At 44.9% G+C, this 13518-nt stretch overlaps 1 protein-coding gene across 1 annotated transcript in view; it reads left to right on the forward strand.

The window, feature by feature from the left end:
* Positions 1–9091: 9091 nt before the first annotated feature.
* KLF10 (KLF transcription factor 10) overlaps positions 9092–13518 on the forward strand; it is an 18133-nt gene continuing 13706 nt past the window's right edge. Inside the window, exons 1-2 of the mRNA XM_077748205.1 lie at positions 9092–9220; positions 12709–12866. The gene's annotated coding sequence lies outside the window, so the exon portion shown is untranslated. The remainder of the gene's footprint in view (positions 9221–12708; positions 12867–13518) is intronic.

The following is a 13518-nucleotide window of genomic DNA, read 5'->3' on the forward strand; positions in this document are numbered from 1 at the left end:
CTAAAGGTGACCAAATCAGAGACCCTGTCCTTAGGGCGCTTCCTTACTGTCAAGTAGGCAGGACAGATATCAAATAAATAGTAACATGGCAGTATAGTGAGGGCTATGATAGGGGAAATGCAGAATCCTACCAGAGCTTGTTCCCATGGGTAGTCAGGAAAGGATGGCTGCCCATAACACTGGGGGCAGAGAAAATTGTACAACGAGTCAAAGTATCCCTATTCTTCCCTGAAACAAGTTGGTGAGGTTGTTTTGTGATCTGTCAGTGCTTGATGATACTAGGAAAACAGTTAGAGGCTGCATTAGAGGACAGAATAGGGGCGCCTGGGTGGCTTAGTCGGTTGAGCATCCGACTTTCGCTTAGGTCATGATCTCGCGGTTCATGGGTTCGAGCCCCACGTTGGGCTCTGTGCTGACTGCCAGCTCAGAGCCTGGAGCCTGTTTCAGTCTGTGACTCCCTCTCTGACCCTCCCCTGCTCATGCTGTCTCTCTCTCTCTCTCTCCTAGAAATAAATAAAACATTAAAAAAATAAATAAATAAAGGACAGAACAGGTACCCAGGGCCACTATAGACACTTATGCGGGTTGTGGCTTACACAAGGTAACTGGCTTAAAGAGAAAAACAGGAGGAAGGAAAGGGGAACTTTTCCTAACTCTGCCCAAAGAGGACACCTTTTTCTAACTTGCCCAAGGTGCTATATTTGCCAGCAGAGAACCTAGGGGTATTATAGTTTTCAATTACCTTATAACCATGGAAAGTAGGACTGATTAGATTACCTTTTAGCTGCTTTCATGGTGTCAACACATCTTAATATCCTTTGATCTAAATGGACATTTAGGCATTTCTTTGGATCTACATGGAAGGGTTCACTCAGAGAAGCTGAAGCTGTGGGTTCTGGTATAAGGGATTTATTACAGGCATGTCCCCTCACTCAACTGAAGGAGAAGCTGGAGAGGTGAAGGCACAGGAGGGTCTGAGGGTCAGGGAAGGAGACACCAGGCAGTCAGCCAGGCAAACTAAGTAGATCCACCACTGTGGAGGGACCACACGGAGAAGACTCTGGGAGGTCTTTTGGGGGGCTGTGCCCTGAGTGGGTTCCTCTTCTGTGGATCTGCCATGGAGCATCTGAAGAAGAGCCTGGGATTGCTATCAGTTCTAGGATCAGCAGTCAGGAAGAGGAGCTGGATGTGGAGTGGAAGAGAGTGAGGACAAGTGGGACCCTGGCACCTTGATATCTGCCTATCACATCTAACTCCGATGACCTTCCAAGTGTAATGGCCACGGCTTCAGTTTCACCTTCCAGATCCTGAACAAATTCCTCCATGGGCCAGATCTAACTCAGACCATGTGGGAGGGGGGGGTCTGGGAATGGTAGTTCCATTTCAGCCAAGTTGCCAGAGTACAACCCACCATGCTTGAAGAAAAGATAGGGGGTAAGGGCAGCTCCAACCTTGCTTCAATAAAGAAACAATTTAATAAACTTAATACATATCCTGGTTTTAATAAAGAAACTAACTCTGCACAAGTCCCTAGTTCACAGCACCGGTGGTTCTGAGACACATGGGTATAGCTGAATTGCTTGGGGAGCTGATAAAAAGACCAATTCCCAAGCCTCATCTCTCCAGATTCCAAAGTGAAGCTGGGCGCCTGTTTCAGCAAGCTCTATGGGTGATCCTGATGGGCACGGAAGCTTAAAACCCACTGTCCTCAACCTTACAAGCAAATAAATAGGTTATTAATCAATTCAACTCAAATGGCCTCCTATTGGAAGCCCTTGATCAATTACCTGCCATCCAGGGACACTGAAATGGTGACCCAGATGTTGGACACTAACCCAAATTCCCTCCTAAGCTGGATGTGATGGGTCCTCCATCTCCCTGCCTGAACGCTCTCAAAATCAGATTCAAGATTCATCAGATTCGGGGCGCCTGGGTGGCTTAGTCGGTTAAGCGTCCGACTTTCGCTTAGGTCATGATCTCGCGGTTCGTGGGTTCGAGCCCCGCGTCGGGCTCTGTGCTGACTGCCAGCTCAGAGCCTGGAGCCTGTTTCAGTCTGTGGCTCCCTCTCTCTCTGACCCTCCCCTGCTCACGTTGTCTCTCTCTCTCTCCTAGAAATAAATAAAACATTAAAAAAATAAAAAAAAAGATTCATCAGATTCAAGATTCACTCCTGAACTCTTCTCTGAGGAAGCTGGGTGTGGCTGCACAGCAGGAGAAATCTCACGCTGATACTGCCAAGGGGCTAATAGATTGGGAAAGCCAAAGGTATGCTCCACCCTGCAAACTGGGTTTACTGGTAATCACACAACTGATTTATCGCATTCAGGTGATCACTATTAAACAGTATGCATACGACACCTTGAAGTGCATGGGCATCCATGTACAGTGCTATGTGTCGCAAGTGAAAATGATAGGTATCTGCCTTGGAGGTCAGGGATGACCAGACCTACAGACCCTCCTATGTTCCTTTTTGGCTCCAGGTCTCTCGATGCTCACCCGGGCACTTACCTACCCACCTGCCTCCTACCCAGCACCGCAGAAACTTTTGACCCAGCTTCCAAGGCTACTGGCAGTGCCAGCCTCTCTCTCCTTGGGGAGGTAAGGCAAGCAATTCGAGAATCTCAAAGGAGGATGGGGCAGGGCCTGCCGTGGCCCAGCTAAGGTGCAAAACAGAGCTGAGAGATCTTCCTGCTGAGTTCCAATTTGAGCATGCACCCCTCAAATTGTTTGCTTCCCATGCCTGCCTTTGCAAACAGAGCCACAGAGGGACTGAGGCACATTACAATGCCCTTCTCCCACTGTCTTCTCCTACTATTGGTCAGTTTTAGCATTACTGACCGAACAAATTCAGCAGGGGCGGGGCGAGGGGGCAGATCCTCACCCAGTAAAGTGCCTTGACCACCCGGGGAGCTTGTCAGTGATGCAGATTCCTGAGTCCCACCGTCAAAGGCCCTGACTCCATAGGCAAGACTGGGAACTGCATTTTAAATAGGTGTCACCAGGGATTCCACTCAGGTGGCCCAGGGACAAGATTCTGGAGAATGCCATCCTGGGCAGAATGCCTGTGGAGGTGGGGTGAGCGGAGGAGGATGGGGGAGGGGGGGGAATATGACTTCAGTCCAGGTGGGAAGGCAGATGGCACACAAATGGAAAAAGACTTCAGGATGGGCAACATGTGTAGCCTCACAAAGACCCTGGGAAAGGAGAGTTCACCTGGATCTGTTTATCTCGGTCTGCTTTGGTCATGGCTGTGTCTCTGGCATCTCGTGGGGGGGGGGGGGGGTACAATGGGGAGGCAAACGAGACACCCAGAGCTTAAATTAAAGGGGGTTCTCACTCCCAGTTTCTGGCCCTGCACCTGGGCGACCTAGAGAGGGCATCTGCTAAACGTTGTACCCCAGCCCAGCCCTGGCACCTGCAGCCATGCCTGGCACACAGTGGGCACTCTGTAAATATCTGTAGAGAGAATGAATGAATCTATTTAATAGACAGTGCATAAAGTACAAGTCTTTACACTAGGTGTGTGCAATTGCGTGTGGGTGTGGGTCCAGGAGGAAAGGACAGGCTCAAAATGAATTGGACACAGACCTAGCTCCGAAAGAAGTTTATGATCTGGTGAGTTTGGCAAGCCTGGAAATAAAAAGTGGAAGGGAACGAAGGCTGGTGGAAATGGAGGTCTGGGGAGAGGAGAGAGGGGGTCTAATATATCTCTGCCAGCCACCATGTTCTGTGAGTTCAGGGCGCCTGCCCTGTGACATTTTCTGTTCCTGGTACAGCACAGGTAGTTACATGGTAGACATAATATACATTTGTCAAGTCACTGGATGGTAAGCGCCAGCCTCAAACATCTAGAGATATACCCTGGTGGGCTGTGCAGCTTTGCAACTGAATCTAAGTACAGCAAAGCAGGTGCCTGGAATGAGGTGAGGCTAACAATGACCCTCTAACAGTCAAGGCTACTGGTTACCACACTTGGTGGATTATCCAAAACATCTGAAGAGTGTTTGGAAAATAATGATTCCCAGGCGCTCCCCACCCAGGGGTACCAAATCAGGATCTTTAAACTCAGGAATTTGTATTTGAACTCCCTGGGTGCAGTTCATGAGGGCCCAGGCCTAGGAACGACTACTCTAATCAGGACTCAAATCTCCAGCTTTTAGAGAGAGAATGCTGGATCCCAGCCTTCAGGAGCGGGCACATCCTCCCACAGCTCCAGGCCAGGTGGGGAAGAGATACAGGTGAGGCACAGAAAGCAGCGTGCCACTGACCAGCTGCATGACTCATTATGGTTTTAAAAAGTATTTGTTTAATTAGATCATAGTCTTAGTAATTAGGTTATTAATAATTATTTAGCATTTATCTATTAATTATTAGTATATAATGATTATGGTATCAATATAATATTAATAATATTATTAGATTAGTATAGATTGTAGTATTGGTGATTAGGTTATACATACTTACTGGTTATTAGTGTATTGTTATTGATGTGTATATATGTATTGTATATGTATTAATGGTATGCTTTTTTCCTTTTTCCCCCATCTTTTATTGTGACAAAATACACATAAAATTTACCATCTTAGCAATTTTTTTAATGTTTACTTATTTTGTAAGAGAGATAGGGCACACGTGAGCAGGTGGGGGGAGGGGCAGAGAGAGAGACAATCCCAAGCAGGTCCTGTGCTCTCAGCACAGAGCCTGATGGAGCTTGATCTCACCAACCTCGAGATTTTGCAAACACTTTTACAAGTAATTTATTGGCCTATGTTTAACCTTTACTTAATTGGTCCTCAGTCACTTTATTAATTGATGCCCAATGCCACGAAAAGCTCGGCTTCTACATTTACAGACTACTGAGAAAATGATTAAGATGTGTACACACAGGAGGAAGATTCTCACCACAATTCAGGTGATGAGATGCTTTAAGTATATGAAGGGCATCCACACAGCAAAGGAATTCTGTTTGTCTGAGGGAGGAAGCCCATGATGGCAAAACTGGGATTCGTGGGGATGGGAGCTACAGGAAGGAAGGTATCCATTTGGTACAAGGAAAAACTTTTAACAATTAGAATACTTTTTTTTTTTTAGGCTTTCATGCATTTATTTTTCTTTCATTCATAGTTTATTGTCAGTTGGTTTCCATATAACACCCAGTGCTCATCCCAACCAGTGCCCTTCTCCATGCCCATCACCCCCCTTCCCTCCTGCCCACCCCCATCAGCCCTCAGTATATTCTCAGTATTCAAGAGTCTCTCATGGTTTGCCTCCCTCCCTCTCCCTATTTTTCCCCTTCTCCTTCCCCAAGGTTCTCTGTTAAGTTTCTCCTGATCCACTTATAAGTGAAAATATATGGTATCTGTCTTTCTCTGCCTGACTTATTTCACTCAGCATAACACCCTCGAGTTCCATCCATGTTGCTACACAAGGCCAGGTTTCATTCTTTCTCATTGCCATGTAGTATTCCATTGTATAGATAAACCACATCTTCTTGATCCATTCGTCAGTTGATGGACACTTAGGCTCTTTCCATGATTTGGCTATTGTTGAGAGTGCTGCTATGAACATTGGGGTACATGTGCCCCTATGCAGCAGCACTCCTGTATCCCTTGGGTAAATCCCTAGCAGTGCTATTGCTGGGTCATAGGGGAGGTCTATTGTTAATTTCTTGAGGAACCTCCACACTGTTTTCCAGAGGGGCTGTACCAGTTTACATTCCCACCAACAGTGTAGGAGGGTGCCCACAATTATAATTATTTCCAAAGAAAGATTAAAACAAAGCACTGTGGGAGGTGGAGAGCTCCTGAACACTGAAGTACTGAATCAGGAGGTGGAAGTGTCACCAGTCAGGATGCAAGGAGGGGTTTGATATGAGGTCAGAGGAGGTCCCACACCCAGGTCTAGGACTCTGTGATGATGTGGGCTAGAAAGCTCTGTACCTTATTTGGGCGGACTTATCGTCTGTCGAAGGCCAGGTAAATGTTTTTCAGACTGGATTAAGGAGGAAGGGTTTCTATCTCTGAAGACTTGTTCCAGAATATTCCCAGTGGCTTCAACAGGTAGTTAACCAAAACAGAGCATGTGCATGAACTTATTTACACAACAGAGGGGCCTCAGTCACAGGGCTGCTGTAAATACCATATGGGCAAATAGGCGAATATGCTCAAAAGGGAGCCTTGGTTTAATAAGTGTTAGAGATTATTATTAGCATGATAATGCATGGAAACTAGATGGGCAGTTTCTTTCTCCGAACACAGTTATTAAACAGCTAGAGAAATTACTGGAAAGAGGGGTTTCTGGCTGGCACAGTTAGCAGAGTATGTGACTCTTGATCCTAGGGTAGTGAGTTCAAGCTCCACATTGGGTGTAGAGCGTACTTAAAAAAAAAAAGGACTCTTCTCAGAAATTACAAGACATCTATGAAAATTGGCATTGGTAGAGTAGGGGGAGCTAAGTGTTTGAGTTTAGAAACTAAAACTTGGTTAACATCCCCACTTCTCCAAGTACAGAAATAGTAACATTGCCTAATTCCATATTCAGTTACAAGTTACAATAATTTATGTTAAATAGCATATACTTTACAGTATACGTTTACCTCTTTTGTGTATATATGGGGGTATATGGGGTAAATATTTATATGTATGTTTATAATTACTCAAGTCTTCATTATCCAATTCCTTGAAGTTAGGAAACTGAGCAGTGAAAATATTTTTTAATAAACAAGTCACTTATAACATTGGTCCCTACTAAAACATTTTTCAGCTAACACTCCTATCTTACCAATTAGGTCTATGGGAGTCAATCTCTTGCTATTTAAAAAATTTAGGAAATATAGTAAAACTGCCAAACTTGCAAAAGATGCAGGATTTCATGAATTCTCCAAAATACTATTGGAGAATTGCTTGCATCTCAAGCAAAGAAATCGGCAAATAAAGATGTGGCACGTTTAAACCAGTTTACAATTGAAAAATCGCTCTAAGAAAGGCATGTTATACAAGCCCCTCAGAAAAAAATGATTTAAATATCAAAAGATAAAGAAAAGCTTTAGGAAAAACTGATAAACTCTTAAATATATTGCAAAAGGAACAAACAAAACTCCCAAACCTGACCTCTTCTGTGATGGTGCTTTAAAAGCCAAGTAAAGTGAAAGATGTTCTGGTATATAATTTTTTCAGGAAATGTATGCTGAGAAAACTAACTAACATATAATTCATTCTTTAAGAATTAGTGCACATTTTCAGTTATAACCTAGATTTGTTAAACCTAAGAAAGCATGGTTTAATATCACTTAGTTTCATTTTTCAATATGAATTTCCAGTCAAGCTCCCTCCACCCCATTACCAAGCCATGATTCTCTTATTAAGTGCATTCATATTAAATGTCCTTGGCTGGTAGCAATTATCTCCACATATGGGAAGAGAAAGAGAGGGAGTGTGAGCGAGCGCTAGACACCTTTCTCAACTGTTGCCTAATTCTTCAGCTAAGTAGCAATGTGAGACAATCAGGCCCACTACCCTTTCTTTAAAACTCTTCTGACAGGGAGGGAGAAAGACAATTCTTCGTACTAGAGAAAGCCCTAAGAAGTCACCTGGGTTCTTTTACCAGACTTTCACTGGAAGAGTTTGTAGGGTGAGTGTGAAGTAGATAGAGACATTCAAATCAGATACTTCAAGGCACCTCAGAGTTTGAACCTCAACTTGACTTTAAATTGCTACTTGACTGTATTCTTAGAACTTCAAACCTAGAAAACCATTTCACAAATTGGCCCCTGAGGGTCAAAACTGTGTTGCTTTTGGTCAAGTACATTTGGAAGCAATCCCCCCCCCACCCCCCATTTCATAGGTAAGAAAACTAAAGAGACTGTGGATATGTGACTTTCCCCAGACTACACTCGCTATTAACAGCTCGATCAGAACCAACCAAATCTCCTGAATGTAACGCTGTGGTTCTCAACCTGGGTAGCACAGTGGAATCACCTGGCAGCTTTAACAACTACTGAAGTCTGGGTCTCATTCTCAGAAACTCTGACTTAATTCGTCTTGAATGGGCCTAAACTGGGGAGTTTTAGAGCTCCCAGGTGAGTCTAACCTGCGGCCAAGGTTGACATCCTGATCTCTCCTAATGGTTGCTCGTGCAAAAGGACCTATGTCACTTACCACCACGGTCCTTCATACCCTTCCACTTTTCCCTCCCAATTAATCCTATTTCTTCTCTAGTGTCATCATATCCCAATAATAATTAAAGCCTAATGCTCAGAAAGGCGGGCTGTGTGACCACGGAGCAGTGGGCACCTAGTTGCCTCACCTGCTTACACAGGACAGATGGTGAATTTCAAAGCCGAATGTAGCACAGAACCAATGCCACCTAGCAGCAGCCATATACCCAAATTTAAGTTTAAATATTCTGCATATGCTCAGGTTTTGGATTCTCTCCTGGAGCAGCAGGCAGCACAAACTAACCGCCCAAGTCCTAGCAAACAGCAATGACTTTTGGAGCTGAAAACTGTGGACTGCTGTGACAATGGGAGCCTGAAACCAGGTCTTGGACCAACCCGCTTCATTAGCTAACTGCTCTGCCCTCAGCTGTGAGACGGTCTTTTCGTCCCCCTTAGTTGCGTGCATAAAAAATGAGCGTTGGATCCCTCTACGAGAGGAGCAGTGGTGAAATTGCTGACCTAAAACTTAATCTGTTTTTGAGAAAAGTGATCAGTACAAGGAGACAAGCCTATTCCAGAAGCCCAAGCCCTAGCTGTGTTGGGCTTCGGGTCCACGGCGCTCAGAAAGGTTAGCAAGCTCTCCGCTCCACTTCCAAGGCCATCAGGGCCAGTCAGTCTCTCAGATCTCTCAAGAAGCTCTGACCCCGCCTCCTGGAGATGAGCCAATCAGGATAGGCCCGCTGTGGCCTTCGCTAGGCTGGAGGATTCCCATGATGCTCTGTCACAAGATTCCTTGGGAGGTGGCTTCTGGCAGTTGCTTCCGGTTCCCGCCACTCCGAAAGCGGAAGTGCAGGCTTCCCAGCGACCCACCTGTCAGACAAATATCCGCCCCGCTGGCCCTGTGCAGCCCAGGTCTGGCTGTGCAGGAGGTAGTGTCCTTTTCTCTGAAAGATTCGCGGGCGCGCTGATGAATACCACTCCTTGCCTGCATGGGCTTTCACCTGCAACTTCAAACAATTTGGATTTCCACCCAAACCACAGGACTCCCAAGAGTTCACCTTAACGGTATTCAAACTTTTGTTTGTTTATTTGTTTGTTTGTTTTTAGTTTGACCCAGTCATTTCTGGAGCATTCATTCCACAATTTCTTGAAGGATAGCGAAGTAGAGATGGTGCTTTAATGCCTGAGGACGCAGGAACTTGAGCAACACTTTCCTTATCATATATTAAAATTTGTGGCTTATTCTAGAACCATAATACAAAGCATAATACAAACTACTACCAAATATAGTTTTGAATTAGATGTGTAAGCTAATTAGAAGCCAGATTTCTCCACCTTTTGGTTTAGGGGTCCAGGGAAGCCATTTCTCAACTTATTAGGGAGGTGGCCCTTGTGTGATTAATTCCGGTCAGTGGACACAGGCAAACAAAGTTCTGGTCCTCCCGGAGTTTATAGTCTAATGGAAAACAGAGAGACTTGAATTCTAGGTAACTATGCTGTGTGGTATGTACTTCAGGAGAAAGATGCACAATTAAATGCCTTCCTTACTTAAAAAGTAAATAAAATAAAACCAGGGCACCAGGCAGGCTCAGTCAATGGAGCGTCGGACTCTTTTTTTTTTTATATAGTTTATTTATTTTTGAGACAGAGAGAGAGCACGGGTGGGGGAGGGGCAGAGAGAGAGGGAGAGGCAGAATCTGAAACAGGCTCCAGGCTCTGAGCTGTCAGTACAGAGTCCCACGCAGGGCTTGAACCCACGAACCATGAGATCATGACCTGAGCCAAAGTCGGTTGCCTAACCGACTAAGCCACCCAGGCGTCCCGACTCTTGATCTCAGCGTTGTGAGTTCAAGCCCCAGGTAGGCATGGAGCCTACTTAAAAATAAGTAATTAAAGTAAAAACTAAAATAAATGAGTTCCTAAGGTTCTCTGTCAAATTAGTAGTGTCACCAAAGCTCAGGAAAGCAAATCCCCTGACTTAAGTACCCTAACACATCTTTGGCTAAAGTTGGCCACATTACTTTGGGGCCCAGACCCTGCCTGCTAGGGACCAATTGTAGGTGAATATAGCAAGAAGCTTTGATGGAAAGAAGTTGACTGTGGCCAAAATGATGTCAAAGAGGGGATGTTGGGATCTGGTGTGAGTTAACAGTGAAGAAAATGGCACCTGAAATGGGGAGCTAATTTTGGGTTAGGTCATGTGGGGCTGGATTTTAAAGCCTTCATACATGTAGTAGAAAAGAGTTTTGGGGGGTTTTGATTGCTTTTTTTTTAATATTTTTATTTATTTCTAGGAGAGAGAGAGAGACAGCATGAGCAGGGGAGGGTCAGAGAGAGAGGGAATCACAGACTCTGAAACAGGCTCCAGGCTCTAAGCTGGCAGTCAGCACAGAGCCCGACGCGGGGCTCGAACCCACGAACCGCGAGATCATGACCTAAGCAAAAGTCGGACGCTTAACCGACTAAGCCACCCAGGTGCCCCAGGTTTTGATTGCTTTTATCTCTTTGGTTTTTACCCCAGGTGAAGACATTTTTAAAAACTGAATTTTTAAGCGATTCATCATTAATCTACACAAGAATATTCTCTTAGTTTACTCTTTATTTCCAAACCCTGATTCTATTTTTCTTTGCTCTCATAACACCCACTCTAATATGTTTAATATATCTTTACATGTGCATGCATACCTTCTTGCAAAAGGTGTATTATTTTTATGACAATGTGTCTTTACAGAAAAGATAATGTGCTCTAATGATAATGTGTTCGGTTTCCTATGTTTTTCCCTTAATGCTAGGTTTTAAGATCCATCAATGTTGCTGTGTACATCTGGTTGACACTTCCGGTACTTAGTTTTCAAGCACACATCTGCCATATTTTACTCATCCCTTTCTCTATGATAAGCATCTCAACTGCTTCCAATATTCAGCTACCCTATAAACAATCTTATGAGTGTGTGGGAGAATTTCCTAGGAATATATATATTCCAGAGTTTTCCCACAGATCATAAGGCACGTGCATGCTTAAGCTCAGCAACTGCCAGGTTACTTTCCTGAGTGGTGGTCCCAGTGGACGCTCCCTCCAGCAGTGCCCCAGAGTTCCATCTTCTGTTTTCTCAACTGCGCCATCTTCTCCCTTCTGACACTGACCATTCTAGACATGCAAAGGCAGAGCTCAAGTAGATGCAATAAGTAATAGGGAGCTATCTAATGCTCTTTATCTGAATACCGTGAGAAAGGGGATGCTTTAGAAGAATCATGCAGGAATGGTCTGATTGCAAAACCAAAAGATCCAACATATACATATTCTCTGGGAAGTTTGGGAGATATTTAGCATTACAAATAAAAAATATGTTGTATGCATGGGGCGCCTGGGTGGCTTAGTCGGTTAAGCGTCCGACTTTCGCTTAGGTCATGATCTCGTGGTTCGTGGGTTCGAGCCCCGCGTCGGGCTCTGTGCTGACTGCCAGCTCAGAGCCTGGAGCCTATTTCAGAGTCTGTATCTCCCTTTCTCTCTGACCCTCCCCTGCTCACGCTGTCTCTCTCTCTCTCTTTCTCTCTCTCTCTCCCCTAGAAATAAATAAAAGCATTTTAAAAAATGTATGTTGGGGGCGCCTGGGTGGCTTAGTCGGTTAAGCGTGCGACTTTCCCTTAGGTCATGATCTCGCGGTTCGTGGGTTCGGCCCCGCGTCGGGCTCTGTGCTGACTGCCAGCTCAGAGCCTGGAGCCTGTTTCAGTCTGTGACTCCCTCTCTCTCTGACCCTCCCCTGCTCACGCTGTCTCTCTCTCTCTCTCTCTCCTAGAAATAAATAAAACATTAAAAAAAAGTCTAAAAAAAAATACGTTGTATGCACACTCCCTTTTTGTTCAAATATCCTATTCAGTATTTGATCTTACTTCCCATGTTTGGTTAGTTAGTTAGTGCTAACTTGGTCTGAAACATGATTTGACTTGGCCATGGCCAGTCTTTGCCATAGCTGGTAGCAGGAGGCAGAGAAGGGGAGGCAGAGCTATGAGATCAAAGTGTCCTGCTGAGCAGAAGCCTGGCCTCACTTGAGCTCTGCCTCTCCCCCTGTCTTCAGCTGTCATTCTCCTTCAGGGTTGGGTGGAATAGTACAGTGACAATAAATAGTAACAATGAACATGTGTAGAGTACTTGCTACTCAGAATGGGGTCCTCAGACTGGGAGCTTAGGTGTCACCTGGGACACTGTTAGAAATTCGGAATCATGGGGCCCACCCCAGGCCCCACTGAATCAGAATCTGCCTTTGGCAAGATCCCCAAGCGATTCTGTGCACACTAGCACTGCTTCCGTCTTTGCCAAACATTTTCACATAGATTGTCTCATTTAAACTCTTCCCAACACCCCTGATTTCCTTGGGCATAGTTGTTATATACCTCCCATGTTACAGTTGAAGAAACAGAGTCTTGGCAGGTTAAAGTGACTAGCCCAAGATTATCAGAAGAGCCCAAGGCAAACAGATTTTCAGGCTCTGCAACAGCATCTTAAGGTCATACTTTGTCTATAGCCCCTTCTCCCCATGCCCATTTTCCCTCAGTCCGAAAGGAAACCGCCCAGGAAGAGCTCATTTCAGAGCCAAAGGAAAGCGGAGTGGAGGTGAAGCCTCCCAGTCTCCTCAGGGATATAAATGGCCGCTGAAACCAAGAAACACTCCCTCCTGTCCAGCCTGGATCCTCCTGCTGCTGCCTTACAACTGTGAGTTAAGAGGGGCGGCAGATCTTCACCGAGTGGGAAGTAGGTAGAGATATTCGTGGGTCCCTCCCTTGAGTGAAGCATACCAGGTTCCATTTTCCTTCTTAAAAGCAAGCCAAGCAGGGGTTGCTTAATCTGGGGTTCCCCAGATCCCCAAGGCCTTTGTGGGTAGAAATCAGGAGTCTGGGAACTTAGCATTTTCTCCGCTGTAACTAAAGGAAAGAAACCCACAGTAGCATCAGCAGGACCTGTGACTTTGTAACTAACGGAAATCATAGATATTTCCATACTGAGTTGCAACCGTTGTGCATCTCGAAATCTCGTTTATGCTCTTCATGACTTCAGTACTTTAGGTATTAGACCCATACTAGACCCTCTTACTGAATATGTTCAAAAAAGGGCACTATATTGCTAAATTACAACTTTATTTTTTGAGATTTTGATAACTATCAATATAATGGTTTCTTTTGTATTTTACAAATGTTGTCTATGTACTTAAAAACGTCATTCTGAGAAGGAACTCACAGGCTTCATTAAACTGTAAAAGGATTATGTCAAACTTTGGAACCCATCACATGCCCAGTTTGTTTTGGTTGGTTTGGGTCACCCTCTGTAATTTGTTTTATATCTTTTGGGGGGGGGGGGGCAGCAGCAG

Source organism: Crocuta crocuta, unplaced genomic scaffold (assembly GCF_008692635.1).
Source record: "Crocuta crocuta isolate KB4526 unplaced genomic scaffold, BGI_CrCroc_1.0 scaffold39, whole genome shotgun sequence".
Taxonomy (NCBI): Eukaryota; Metazoa; Chordata; class Mammalia; order Carnivora; family Hyaenidae; genus Crocuta; species Crocuta crocuta.